This window comes from Manacus candei, unplaced genomic scaffold (assembly GCF_025592945.1).
Source record: "Manacus candei isolate 608988 ecotype Guabito, Panama unplaced genomic scaffold, ASM2559294v1 h1tg000014l, whole genome shotgun sequence".
Classification (NCBI taxonomy): domain Eukaryota; kingdom Metazoa; phylum Chordata; class Aves; order Passeriformes; family Pipridae; genus Manacus; species Manacus candei.
Window position 1 is genome coordinate 81980001 of NW_026138062.1, and position 13238 is coordinate 81993238.

Here is a 13238-nt window from a genome sequence, read left to right on the forward strand (position 1 = left end):
ACAGGCGTTTTCACAGATGTATTGTAACTTGTTTTTGAGGAGACCTAGGCACTCTAAATCCTTTCAGCTACACAAACAAACTGGGGCTGGGGGAGCAGCTTTTGTGGTAAAAATTATAAATACTTATGACATCTGTTTTTTGCATGGTTGCATTTCCAGCTTCTTCCTCTCTCTCAAGTTACTCCTCAAAGAGTAAATAAAATAGGTTACACTCGATTATCTCAGAGGTCTTTTCCAACTTCACTGGTTCTGTGAAATGCCAGATTAAGGAGCAGTGAATGTACAGGTATTGGTGGAATGTGTCTCAGCCTGCACTGGAAGCCTATGGAAAATTATTGCAAGTGTCCTCTGAAGCAGCCTGGCTAACTCCAAGTGTGCTATTTGAATAGCTGTACTGTAATCCCCAAATGCCAAACCACGGGTTTGGATTTAGCAAATCAAAAATCCTTGTAGCAAATTGGAGGAGCTTGCAAGCATAAGGAAAAACATGTGTTTACATTCTCTCTTGACAGCTATCACAGCCCATTGTTACTGAAAAGGCTATTTTAGGGAACCCCTCATTGTCATGGGATCATTTAGGCACCGTGGGTGAGTGTAGCTGTTCCGTCCTGGAGTGAGCCATTTACAGTGTCCTGAGTGCTTCTGCTGCAGCAAACACTTCAGTGCAAGTAAAGGAGGCTGTTTTTGACGAAAATTTCATTGTGTTTTGATCCCATTACAGGGGATGCACTTTTGAGTTCCCTTGGGGCAAAACCGAACCGGGGAGATCCTCCAGCCCTGTCCCTGGGGTGAGGCAGTCAGCCTGCAGGACCACCATGGAGCCAGCTGGCAGTAACCCCCCCAAAATGTACAGTTTGTGTGCTGGCAGCATTTGGGCAACAGCTGTTTCGTGCTCCTGTTGCACAGCCCTGTTTGCTAACATAAACACAGCTTAAGGGTGATGTAAATGGCAATACGGCCTCCTTAGGACTAAATTAAATTAGTTTTCATCCTAATGCCTTTTTAAAATCTGTGTATATATATGTACATACATATTTTTAACAAGTCTTTCGCTTTCTAGCATTTCCCTTGTGAGAGTTTACATTTCAAGTGGAGTAATTGTCAGTTCCTCTTTAACACCAGTAAGCACCAGACATCATGTCAGTACTTGTTCATCTATTCCTTTTTCTCAGTTCATTAGTATTATTTATTGTGTGGCTGGGTTTTGAGTATTAATGAATTCTTCTCAAAGTTTGCATTTTTTATTGAAATAAATTGATCCTTTTAATATCTCTTCGGTAATTATGTGTTTAGATACATTTGCACAGTGCCCTGGCTCTAACAAGATTAGTGGCAAAATAATCCCATTCTGGAGATTAACATGATGCATTGAGTTGAACTTTAGGATTTTCCTCTGGTGTTTCATTATGAAGGTTTATTACAGCAAAACCCACTTTTGTCTTCAATGACTTGCAGGCTGATGTGCATCTGAAAGGCTCAGATGAACAGTCATTTCTTTTTTCTGGAATTAGAAATTTCAGATTATGAAATACATTTTAAACATTGCCATTAGAAATAGATGTTATGGCTCTAAAAGGATCTCAGTATTTCCAGTGTATCTCCTGCATCTCCCAGGGTGTTGCCAGCCCCTCGGAGCTGCTGGAATATGGAATATGTCTGGGCTGGGGTGCTGGGGGCTCCCCTGGCTGCTTGCACACCTATTTCTACATTTAAACTTGTGTTGGTGCTGCTGGTGGCAGTGTAGCCTGTGACAGGAACTGATGGATATCTGAGTGCTGCCACGGCACACGTGACTTTACAGCTACTGGAATGATGATAAAAATCTCTTTTTATAGGGAATTGCTTTGGCTGAGAAAGAAAAAAGGACACTTCTGTCTGGTGGGAACTGCCTTTCCCAGATATAAAGGGAAAGGACTTTGCTGGAGGCAGGAGAATGATACACAGATTACTTTGGTTTTAGTGAAGGGTTAATAGTGAGGACAGGGGCTTTCAGAGGAGCAGAAGGGCAAATTCTCCCCCAGGTGAGCTGAATTTCAGTGCTAGTTGATCTTCCATGTTATTGGCCCAAACTGGGATTAGGAATCTGTCAGGTGCTGTAGCTGGAGCCCAGGAGGGCTGGATTGAGCTCCCTGAGCAGCCCAAGTGAGAAGGGAGTGACTGCCAAGGCAGCTCGTGCTTTGGCCCAGCCGTGCCACCCATTTACAGCTGCTGAGCACAAGCAGTGTCACTGGTATGCTGAGTGGTGACAATAAAACCATTAGATCATAAAAATACCACGTTAGAGCATTCTAATTAAAACACTGTTAGAGGTTTTTACATCAGGGAAAACCAACCACCAGCAATTTTGCACTGGGAGTGCAAACACCGTGTTTGCCCTAATGCTTTTACATATGTAACAGAAGGCTTTGATTCAAACCTGAAGAAAATTGGATGCTCACAAGCTATAGCTGACAAATTTTGGCAGCCAGCTGACACTGCTGAATATGATGTATAGAATTTTTTTAAACTCTGTCATGGCAAATATCTGGCTGTGGGCTCCAAGTAGTCTAAGGCTCCATGGGGAGAAACCGGTCACCTTTTGGTGGTGCTGTGGCACAAAGAGACAGCTCTGAAAAGAACACCAAACCTGTCCTCCAGCAGGACAGAGGTAAGGGTGTCTGGTTATCCTGGTGGTTTTTGGATGTGTGACTTCACATGGAGAAAGCTGCTAAGCAAAATTGTCCTGCAGCTCATTTGTGCTGACATTAAACTGTGATTTCTCACGTCCTGGGAGTCAGAAACATTCTATAAATTTGTAAGTTTAATTGGTAACTATGCCATGTTGCAATTGCATGGAGGTGGTGCAGTTACCATCGGTGTTTTGGGAAAGTTATGAGTGTCCCAAAATTCTCTAATGTCTCTAATTCTCTTGTACACACAGTGCCCTAAATCTGGATTTTGCAGCAGAAAGCACATGCTATATCTTCCCTTGGCCTCGTGGATCTTGGGGAAGGCTGGAGAGAATTAGAGCCCTCCTACTTTTCCTATCTGCTTACAGTAACTAGAGCATTACAAATTAGGAAATGGGCTTAAAAGAGAATTATTTTTACTTCTATTATCTTCTAGTTCTCACCCTTTCACCTTGAAATTCAGAGCTCTTTGCTTCACTTACAGATTCCTTCTGCTCCCACAAGCTGGTGACACGCTCCATGTAATCCCTGACGTTCTCAGTGTGCAAAAGGGAAATGGTTGTTCCCCCTCTCCCATTCCCTGTGGGTTGTTTAAAGGAAGTTTCTGCTTCTCTGAGCTAATTTTCTGTTCTCTCAAGAGGGAAGATGGCTCTACCCTTTCTTCCCCCATGCACAGGGTGCTTTGTGCAACATCATTAACACAGGGAGTCCCTGCACAGCACAACTGGGGCAACGTGGTCGTTTCCATCCATCATTTAACTTTTTGCAGAGCCTGAGAATGTTGTAAAAGGTAAGAGTGCAGGGTCCTTGTTTTTTATGCCACTTTATTTATGCCACTTTACTGATACCAAAAAAGCTCATTAATTCCCGAATTAATGATGATCATGTATGTAGCGGTTTTATTTTTATAAAAGTGACACATTCAAGCACAACATTATTTTTGTAGATGTCAAACCTCTGCAGGTTCAACTCACATCCATTTCCAACTCTTTAATGGTTGTGATGTATTTTTCCTGAAAATACTTTTTAATGTAGCTTTTGGGAACTTAACCTAATGATTAAGATATTAACATTACTTTACAGAGGTAACTAAAGAAATCCTACAACATCCTAAGGACATTGTCCCAAATTTACATTTAACTAGAACTGATTATTAGAACTGTTTTCATTTATCTTAATAGAATTGAAGACTACAACATGATAAATCAGATTATGGACTGGGTACAATTCTATATAATACAATAAATATGCATAACAAAGAGCTTCATAACAGAGACAAAGGAAAAAAGTTTAGAGTGGAACATTTTAAAAATTCCAAATATTTGATCAGATACTCACTTGGCAAATACTGTCCATGTGGACTATGTGCACTATGGACTGTAGTTCTCTACAGTAACAAAATGACTCATAGATCTGTCCTGGATCCATTAAAAAGAAATAAAAATCCATCAGCTAAAGGCAGTGAGGGATGGTGGTTGCTTGAGTCACCTGCCACACTTCAAATCCTCAATGTCTATTTTTGACCTGGCAAATCCTAACTAGGTTAGGTGGACTTGCCAGCTACAAAAGTGAGTACTATGTGTACCACTGTCTGTAGAGAGATGCTTTTTGTAGTATTACAGTTTTTGAACACAAGTAAAATTGGGCCAGAAAAGTACAGCTCCAGATCCCAGGTCTAAAGTGAAGGGCTGCCAGATTGGATTTCTCTTTGTAACTACTTTTTTTGTGGTTTGTAACTACTTTTTTGTGGTTTGTGTAGTTTGATCTCTGCGGGTGAAAGTTATCAGACAACCTGTGTGCTCCTGAATGTGTGGGATTTAGTATGTTTTAATTTCAAATTCTTGTGGCTTTTTTTCTCCCCTTTTCCCCCTTTTTTCCTTTCCCCCTTTTTTTCATTTTTTCCTTTTTTCTTTTTTCCTTTTTTATTTTTTTTGATTTTCCCCCTTTCCTGTCCTTTTTTCCATTTCCCCTCTCTTCTTCCTTTTTCCCTTTTTTCCTTTTTTTTGCTTTTTTTACCTTTTCCTCCATTTTTCCTTCCCCCCCCCATTTTTTTCCTCTTCTTCAATTTTAAATCCAGAGGTCTATCATAAAACCTGAAGCAAGTAGAAGCAAGTTGTCTCTTGCAGTAGTGCTGGGGATTACTGTCGTCATTGTTGCAAATGTTGCATCTGAATGCATTTATTCTCATATTTAATGCACAGACAGAAGTGTCCCTTTCTCTTCTCAACCAAAATAACATTTCACATTGCTCAAGTCCCCTTTTTTTTTTTTTTAATGATTTCCTGCTATCCCCCAAGAATTATTCACACAACTTGCATGACATTTTTCTGGGGCTTGGTGATTCATCTTTGCCAGCCCAGTCACTTCTGCATTTCCTTGGAGAATGTAGTGGCCAGGGAGGTCTGTCTGCCTGCAACACTCACCTGAGGAGAAAATGCAATGATATAAAAATGTAGCATAAAAGAACTCCAGTGAGCACTAGGAACCTTGATTTTGAGTAGCCAGGGAAAAGAATATTTTCCAGCACTTCCTTCCATGTGGCTTTTTTCGTGCTTTTTAATTGATACCCGAGCCAAGCTTTGGAATCCAGAACATGGGGGTGGAAGGGATTTTTTTCTTTTCTTTTTTTTTTTTTTTTTGCCTTTTTTGAGGTTTTGATTCATGTCAGGACTTTGAATAATCTGCAGAGACACAACTCAAACCTGGGAAAGTTGTGCTGGTGCCTTTGGCTGGTGTGAGCTCCAGCTGAAGGATGGGAAAGGGTTGAACTGTTTTCTGAGGGTTTTCTGAGATTTTTTCAGACCAAGTCCTGTAGGAAAAGCTGGTTCTCAAGAGTGCTGAGCTAAAATCTTTTGTTCTATTTCTATTGGCAAAGTCCAACCAGGGAAAGGTGATATCTTCCAGCCCTGTTGATGTGTAGGAGCAGAGAAGAAACACTCAGTGTTCTTCTCCTCTACCTCTAAGTAAAAACAGGATCAGAGGGAGCAAACTGGCCTGTTTTGTAGCTCTTAACAGTGAAGAGGTTTGCCTTTTGCTGTGCTCCAACCCGTGTTCACGTGTGTGTAGATAAAAGAAATAAGTTTTAATTTGTTGTTGAACTGCAGATACAAACTTGTGACACTGTTCTGTCTGTGGCTTTTGCTGTGAGGAAAGCTTTTATAAAAACCTTACATCTGAGAAATGGCCCTTGGAAAATCCAACTGCAGTCTAATGCAGGTGGCTGTGTATATAGTAGCTATAACTCATTATGGAAAAAAAATCAATCAGTAGGGTTACTAGTTGACACTAAACAATGTCTCATAACTGGGCACGTTTCTCTTGGGTTGCATTTGCCTGGGAATACAGAGGAGGTGTGATCAAAGACCTGACTCAAAATTCACACTGTAATTTGCTGTACAGCACAAACCATCCTCAAATCTGCTCCCTTTGTCAGGGAGTGGTAACAGCAACAAAGGATTAAAAAGCAAAAAGTCATTTGCCTGGCCATGTTTGGCTTCTTTCTGCCCCTTGAAATTATTTCCCAGGGCTGTGGCATCAGTGCTGTTGGATCTGGCTCTTTGGGATAAAGTGGTGGCAATATGGAAGCAAAAGCAGCTGCACAGGGAGTTGGTGCTGAGGGACTGAGAGGATTAGGAAAAGGTGGTGATGGAGCTGGGGTGAGTCAGGCATGAAAAGAACATCTCCACATCACCCTGAGATGTGGTGGTATCACTGAGCACTGTAGTTGTAGGCAGAAGTGATGCTTTTCTCAAACTGGGCAGCTTCCAAAAGAATATTCAGAGGTAAAAATCAGCATTCCAGCCAACGTTCAGCTCCATCCTTATTCAGAGCTGAACTTCTCAACAGCTGCAGTTACAACACTGTTTTACAGATCTAACACTTCCAAGATGTGGAAAATAAAATTCGGGGATGAATTTTAAGGAGGTCATAGAAATAGCTTAGTGTGGCAGATGTAGATTTAGGGTATTCTGCACATTCTGAAGGATTTGTTTTTAATGTGAAGCATGTACCTTCACACTCTCTAACATGTGCTCCCATTCACTGACAGATTTGTTTTGCACAGTCCCTCTGGAATATTGGCACTCTCACCATCTACAAACAGACAGTCAAGGTTTGTGTCTGTCAGGGCTGTACTTCATTTTATTTACCCCACGGTCTTTGGGGGTGGGAAGGGAGGGAATTAATCAAAAAGAAGCACGCAATCCTCCCTCATTCCTCCCCTTTATTTATTTATTTTTTTATCTTGAAAGTTTTCTGAACTCTTTATTATTCCCAGAGTTCATTTTTTATTCTGTTTTCCCAATAGGAAAGTGGTTGATCTCAGCAGGTGAGGGGCAGGGCGATGAGCTGTTGGAGACAAAAGGCATTTCAAGAGACCCTCGCAGAGATAAGGAGTCCTCTGGTGATCACCATGGCTGGTGGGACAAAGGGAATGGGGTGCAGAGGAACTAGAAGGGTGAGGAGGAGCTGGGGGAGGAGTGTGGGAGTAGATTCCCTGCTGAGCATGAATAAGCACGGGGCTGCTGGGGGTCACAGTGGGGAAATTTGCCTTTCTACATGTAGTGTGCTGTACCAGAGTGGTGTGTGGTGTATTTACGTGTGATTGCCTTCTGGCTGGAAAATTTAATGAATATGGAAAGCCCAGCGAGCGTGAGGTACCAGCAGTGTTTCTGTGTGGGATGCTTCCTCTTTGCCAACCTCTCAGCAAGTAACAGCCCTACAAGCAGGAGTCCCTTAGTGCAAGGGTGAGGAGGAAGCACAAAAGTCCTGAATCGAGCGACTGCACACATTAAAGGTAATTAATAACCTCTTTCAGGACCAGTGCACTGACATCCACAGCTCCTGACCACCAACACTGAGCAATGTCACACATCAGGCGTTTTCTTTGAGGCCAGGCCAAGTCACTGCCCGCAGCAAGCTCGTGATAACCAAATTTTTTTTTCCAGGGAAGAACCTTCTAGCTGCAATTTGCGCTAAAACCTCGACGGAAAGGTTAAAGCTGGGCTCAGAAACGCCCGCTGCAGTTCCGGCCGTGCCCGCGGCACGGCGCTGTTGCCCCGCGGTGGCGGCGGGCGGGGGGAGCTGCAGTTCCCTCCCGCGGCCGCAAGAGGGAGACGGCGGGATTAGAACCGGGATTAGAACCGGGATTAGAACCGCGTTTAGAGCCGGGTTTAGAACCGCGTTTAGAGCCGGGTTTAGAGCCGGGCTTAGAGCCGGGTTTAGAGCCGGGTTTAGAGCCGGGTTTAGAGCCGGGCCCCGCCCGGACCGCGCCGAGCCTCCTCCGCATCCCGCGGGACAGGGACCCCGCCGTGCCAGGGCACCGCCCTGCAGCAGCAGCAGCACGGACAGGGACGTGCCGACATCCTCCCGCCCCCGGGATGGGTCCTGGCGCAGCATCCCGCCCGCATCCCCGGGCCGTGTGCCGGCACACCTCTCCTGGCCGAGTGTTTCCCTGCCCGCGGAGCTCAGCGGGGGCGCCGGGAGGTTTTAGCAGCCGCGGAGCGCTCTGCCCTCTCCCCCTGCCGCGCTTCGCGTGGAAATTATCCCTCAAGAAGTGGGTGGCTGAAACAGTAACAATTACTGACCAAAAAAACAGGCAGTTTTGCCCCAGAGCCTGGAGGCAAACTTAGGGATGAGAGTTTGCGTGTGGTTATTTGAGCAACAGGTGTCGGGCGCGCTGAAGAGGCGGCAGCAAAGCTGATGGTGATGCTCGTAATGAAAGTTAAGAGAGGATTCTTTTTGCTGAGCTGACTGGGAAGAGCTTTGGCCCGGCAGTGAAGCTGCTGCCTGTTCTTGTGCAATTCGCCCTGCGCTCAGGGACGGGCAGTGTGAAGACATTCCCAACTCCAGCGCCCACTTCCCCTCCCTCCCGAGGGACGTTGCTGGCAAGACTCCAAATCCAACTAATGGCTCGAGTTGAAAGAGTAGCAGCACCAGTACTGGTCATTTCTAATATTCCTGCTGAAACCCCGGCTCTGCAGAGCCTCATTCTTTTGCAGTGCTCACCCCGTGCAAGGGTATTTGCAACTCAACAAGTCTTGCCTCGAGTCTGCTTTTCTTCCAAGTGTAACAACTTGTGATGCAGGAAAGGCATCTAGTCTTGATTCAAAAAATTTAAACAAAGCATAAAGGGCCCAACTTTACCCCCTGGCAGCTCATTTCAGTGGGTAACTGCTAAAAATGGGTACTTTGCTTCTTATTTTAAATCACCTGGATTTAGCTTCCAGCCACTGCATGTGATTATACCTTTTCCCTGCCAGGTCACCTTCTCAGAACAATGCAACTGTTTGCATTAGGGAGACCTTGCTGGCCAAAACCTCAGACTGAAGTTTGCTTCCTTTGTGAAGAAACAATGTTTGTGCTGTTGGCGATCCCCATCCTGCTGCAAAAGCCTCTTCCTACTCCTGCTGTGAAGATGACAGGCTCCAACCTGGGACAAATCCATGGGAACAGTGGTTTGGAGGGCAGTGGGCTCACGCTTTCACACTGGAAAAGCAGCATTTGCTTGAGGGAGTGAGGGGCTTTTACCTTGGCTCTGGCCCACAGGCTTTCTTCAGAATACTCCTTTCACATGGAAATTCATGCCAAGTAAAGATTGCTGGCTCTGGCTGGCATGTCAGCCATGGCAAAGGACACAAAGATTTTGTATCAGTGGATAAACATGGCACAAAGAATAGGAAGGAGGTTTGTTTTGTGCTGGCTACTGGAATGGGCAGGGAGTCTGTGTGGAAGGAGTGGGAGAAGGGGGAGTGAGTACAGGAAAAGAGAGCTGGATTTATTAACATTAATTCCAAATAATCAGTTTTCTGCTGAAGGCAGCCCCGCTAATCTCAAATTTCCCTGCCTCAGAGCCACCACTTGAGTCCCTTGCCTGCTCCATGTGAAGCCTGGGCCAAGAAAGCACACCTGCATTAACTCTGCTCCGTGTAATTTATGGAGCCAGCTTTACCACAACACTTTTTTTGTTTCCTGTCACCAGCAGAACAAAAGTAATCCCCAGCATGACCATCCCATAGGTTGGGTTTCCATCAGCATTACACTGTGCAAACAAGATGCTGCTCCAAGGTACACGTCCCTGCCTTCGCTGTGAATGTCCTAGGAGGTTTTCTCCAGTCAGGAGACCCATGTGGAAGAGCTGGAGGCTGCCAGGAGGCAGCAGGTTACCTGCTTAAGCCCTGTCTGTGGAATTCCAGGGGGCTGGATGGGACCTGTGTGATGCCAGCAGAGCCCCTGCAGGAATTGCAGGGGGTAAGAACAGCCTTGTGAGCTGGAGACACTCAGTGTCACCCAGGGAACCCTCCAAAAAGGCAAAGAGTAGGCAGGATTTAAATGCTCCAGAGGCTCAAATCCCATTGCCTTGCTGCATGGAAAGAATGGATAGCTATGAATTAGCAAAATTTATTTTTTTCCCTTTACAAATATTAGCCAATTTTTTCCCTTTTCTTTTCTCACCCCCTGTTCTGTGTGTGTCTGCAGAACTTCTTCTTCACAAGCCCAGAGGTGTTTCCCCAAATGCAGTAATAGGAAGGACCAGCAGCTGCCTTTTGCTACAGGATGAGAGCAGGGGAGGATGTTGTCAGCTGGTCCCTGGGAAAATGGGAGGTTTCCTATATCAAAGTCCCAGATTGCTCTAGGGAATCAAATTGTGAAAGAAAGTTGAAGATAAAATGGCCCCACTTAGTGTCACCTTCAGGAAGGCTTCTTACCTCAAACCCCACAATCAGGTGCTGAGCATCAAAAGCACACAGTGTGAGCAGGAGCAAATTCCCACCTCAGGTGTCTGCAACACCTCACAGGACCCCTGAAATATTCTTGAATAAGACAAGTTATTTATCAAGGAAGGAGACACAGCCCATGCTGGACCCTGTGTGTGACCATGGTGCACCTGGAAGTGTGGAGTCACTGCAGCACGAATGAGGATGAAACGGAGAGTGATCCACTTCTTCTGCACCTCCTCAGAGGTTCTGGGGGTCTGGTATCACCAGCTGAACTTCTTTTTCTCTGGGGATCTCTGTATTTTGTTGTGCAGCTGCTTCCATCATGTTGTCACACTGGAGCTGCTGAAGCAGAGGTTCCTCATCATTTTGCTTGAAGGGCTTTTTGAGGACTTCACTTTCCAGATTCTTAGAAACTTTCAAATAGTTGCTTCAAAATTTATTCATAAATAAGTGAAGGTGATAAATTAATGCAAAAATAACCTGGGCCATGGCCATCCCAGACATGAGTACAGACTGAGAAATGAACTTACTGAGAACAAAAGGACGTGGGGATCCTCGTGGATGAAAAGCTGGACATGAGCTGGCAACGTGTGCTCACAGCTCTGAAGGCCAAACACATCCCCAAAAATTATTCACTCTCTCCTTGAAACTTGTCTTGTAATTTATTTTTTTTTTTTAAATCATACTGAACAGAAAGAAAATTTTGAATCTTTGGTATTGATTTTACAATTTTCTCTTCTTCTTTCTGGAATGCAAAGTGAATTTTATCTCCCTTCAATTCTGTGAATGTCTGGACATTTTTCAGTAATGAAACCACAGCTATGGAACTTGAAGGCATTTTAAATATCTGTCAGCATCAGATTGTGGTCTTTCCTACATGCTCACATGGTGCTGTGTCTCCAGGGGCAGCTTGAAACAAGAGAACTCACCACACCTGAGACCTTGTTGGTAAGAAAAAACAAATGATAATGGTTCTTCTTTTCTGCTAATTCTTTCTTTTCCATAGTTCTCTGCTGTCCTCACTTTGAGGCAAACATGCTTTACCTTATTTCTGTCACTCATATTTCCCTTCCTCTGTGTTGCTCACACAGTAAAGCTCTAAATATCTCTTTTGCTACATCTCACTGTTCATTAGGGCATTTAGGCATCTTCCAGGTGGGTTTTTTAATTGGAACAAGGATGCCTGGGGGTGAAAAGTGAAGATGAGGGAGTGGGTAAGGTGTGGTTGGGGCAGAACACAGATTTCTCACAGCTGGGAGAGGAAGGAGATTCCCTGCAAGCAAACAAGAGCTCAGCGGGAAAGGAGGGGAAGGGCAAAGGCAAAGGAGGGAGAGAGGTGAGAGACAGGTGCAAGGAGTTTAAGAAACCCTGAGCAGTCAATGTGTGAAAGGTGTTGCTGAGATTGCAGTTATATGTGTATACTAATCTACTAATTGTTATTTTGTGTGGTGTCTTGGCTCATGCAATCATGGATGACTAATTGTAGCTGATTGTCAATGGCAATGAATGATGGGAGTGCAATACAAAATTCAGGCAGCAATTAAAGTTAAGCTCTGGCTCTTCAGAAGCAGAAAGGGGGAGTTTTTGGGGGGCTTCTCTTGAATTTTTCAGAAGATTCCTCTTTGAGTGGAGTGAGCTCTTCCCCCAGCAGAAGGACCCCCTCGTTGACCCCAGGAGAGAAGGTTGGTGAAAGTGGTTGAGACCTTCTCATGAAGGGTCTCAAACATTCTGTAATGTTTTATAGCAATATCTGATGGCACAGATAAAAACAAGAGAGTGAAGAACAGCATTGTGTGAACTTTCAAACAAACCATGGCATGTGTCTCTCTTCAGGTGGTATGAAAATCTCATCCCAAGTGATTTGTGTGAATTGAATGTAGATTGGGGGAAAAGCAGTGGGTGGTAAGAACAGTTTTATGTGGCCCAACAGCCACCAGCACAATCTGGGTGGGCTGGGTCACCCTGCATTTCTTCCTGCTCGCTGGAATGTCCAGGGGGGTCTGGCTGCCAGAGCTGATGTGATGGCAGCAGCAACGGCCAGGGAGGGAACATTTTTGCTAGAAGGTCATTTTTAGAGGTAGAAAGACTGTTTGGTCATTTTCAGAGGTAGAAAGGGAAACTAGAGTTTATTTGTGGAGAAGTATTGAAGTAAAAATTCAAAGTGTATCCCAATAAGCTGGTGATGGCACTGGATGGAGTGATGAAGTTACTCCTTGCTGAGCTGGTCTTTGCTGTCACGGTGAAAGTTCTCCCAGAAGAGAAGGGACCTGATGCTCAGCAGCTGCAGGAGCTTTTGTTCTCCCTCTGTCTGCAGAAAAAAAAGGGAACTGAACAGTGGCTGCTGGCACTGAGCTAAGGTGTTCTGAAATGATTCAGAAATTAATCTCAAAGTCTAAATTCCAGTGTATTCTAAACACAAAATGCTGTGCTTTGCAGTGCTCCGGGTTGGAGAGGTCTGAGGTCACGCTGTGAGAGACATCTGCCTCAGAGCAATGGCAGAAAAGGCTGCTGTGGTACTTTTGAGTGCAATAAAGTCCTGGGTTTGTTACCTGGTGGCTGCTGAGTTTTCTGCTATTGTCATAGTGTTGGTGACTGTGAAGCATTTTTGATTATCTGCCTTTTTTTTTGTTGTTGTTGTTGAAGTGAATACATCCTCTCTTTGTGTTAGTGTTTTACACAGCTGGTGAATTTTCTGAAACACCTAAATTCCTCATGCCTATGGTAAATCCCTTCATAAACTCTTGGTGCTCTCTTGCATTCACCCCTTAATTTCTCTACTCTCTTTTGAACTTTAATTACTAATGTCATTGCTCGAGAGCAAAGCAGTCTCCTTTTTAAACATAAAAAGGAC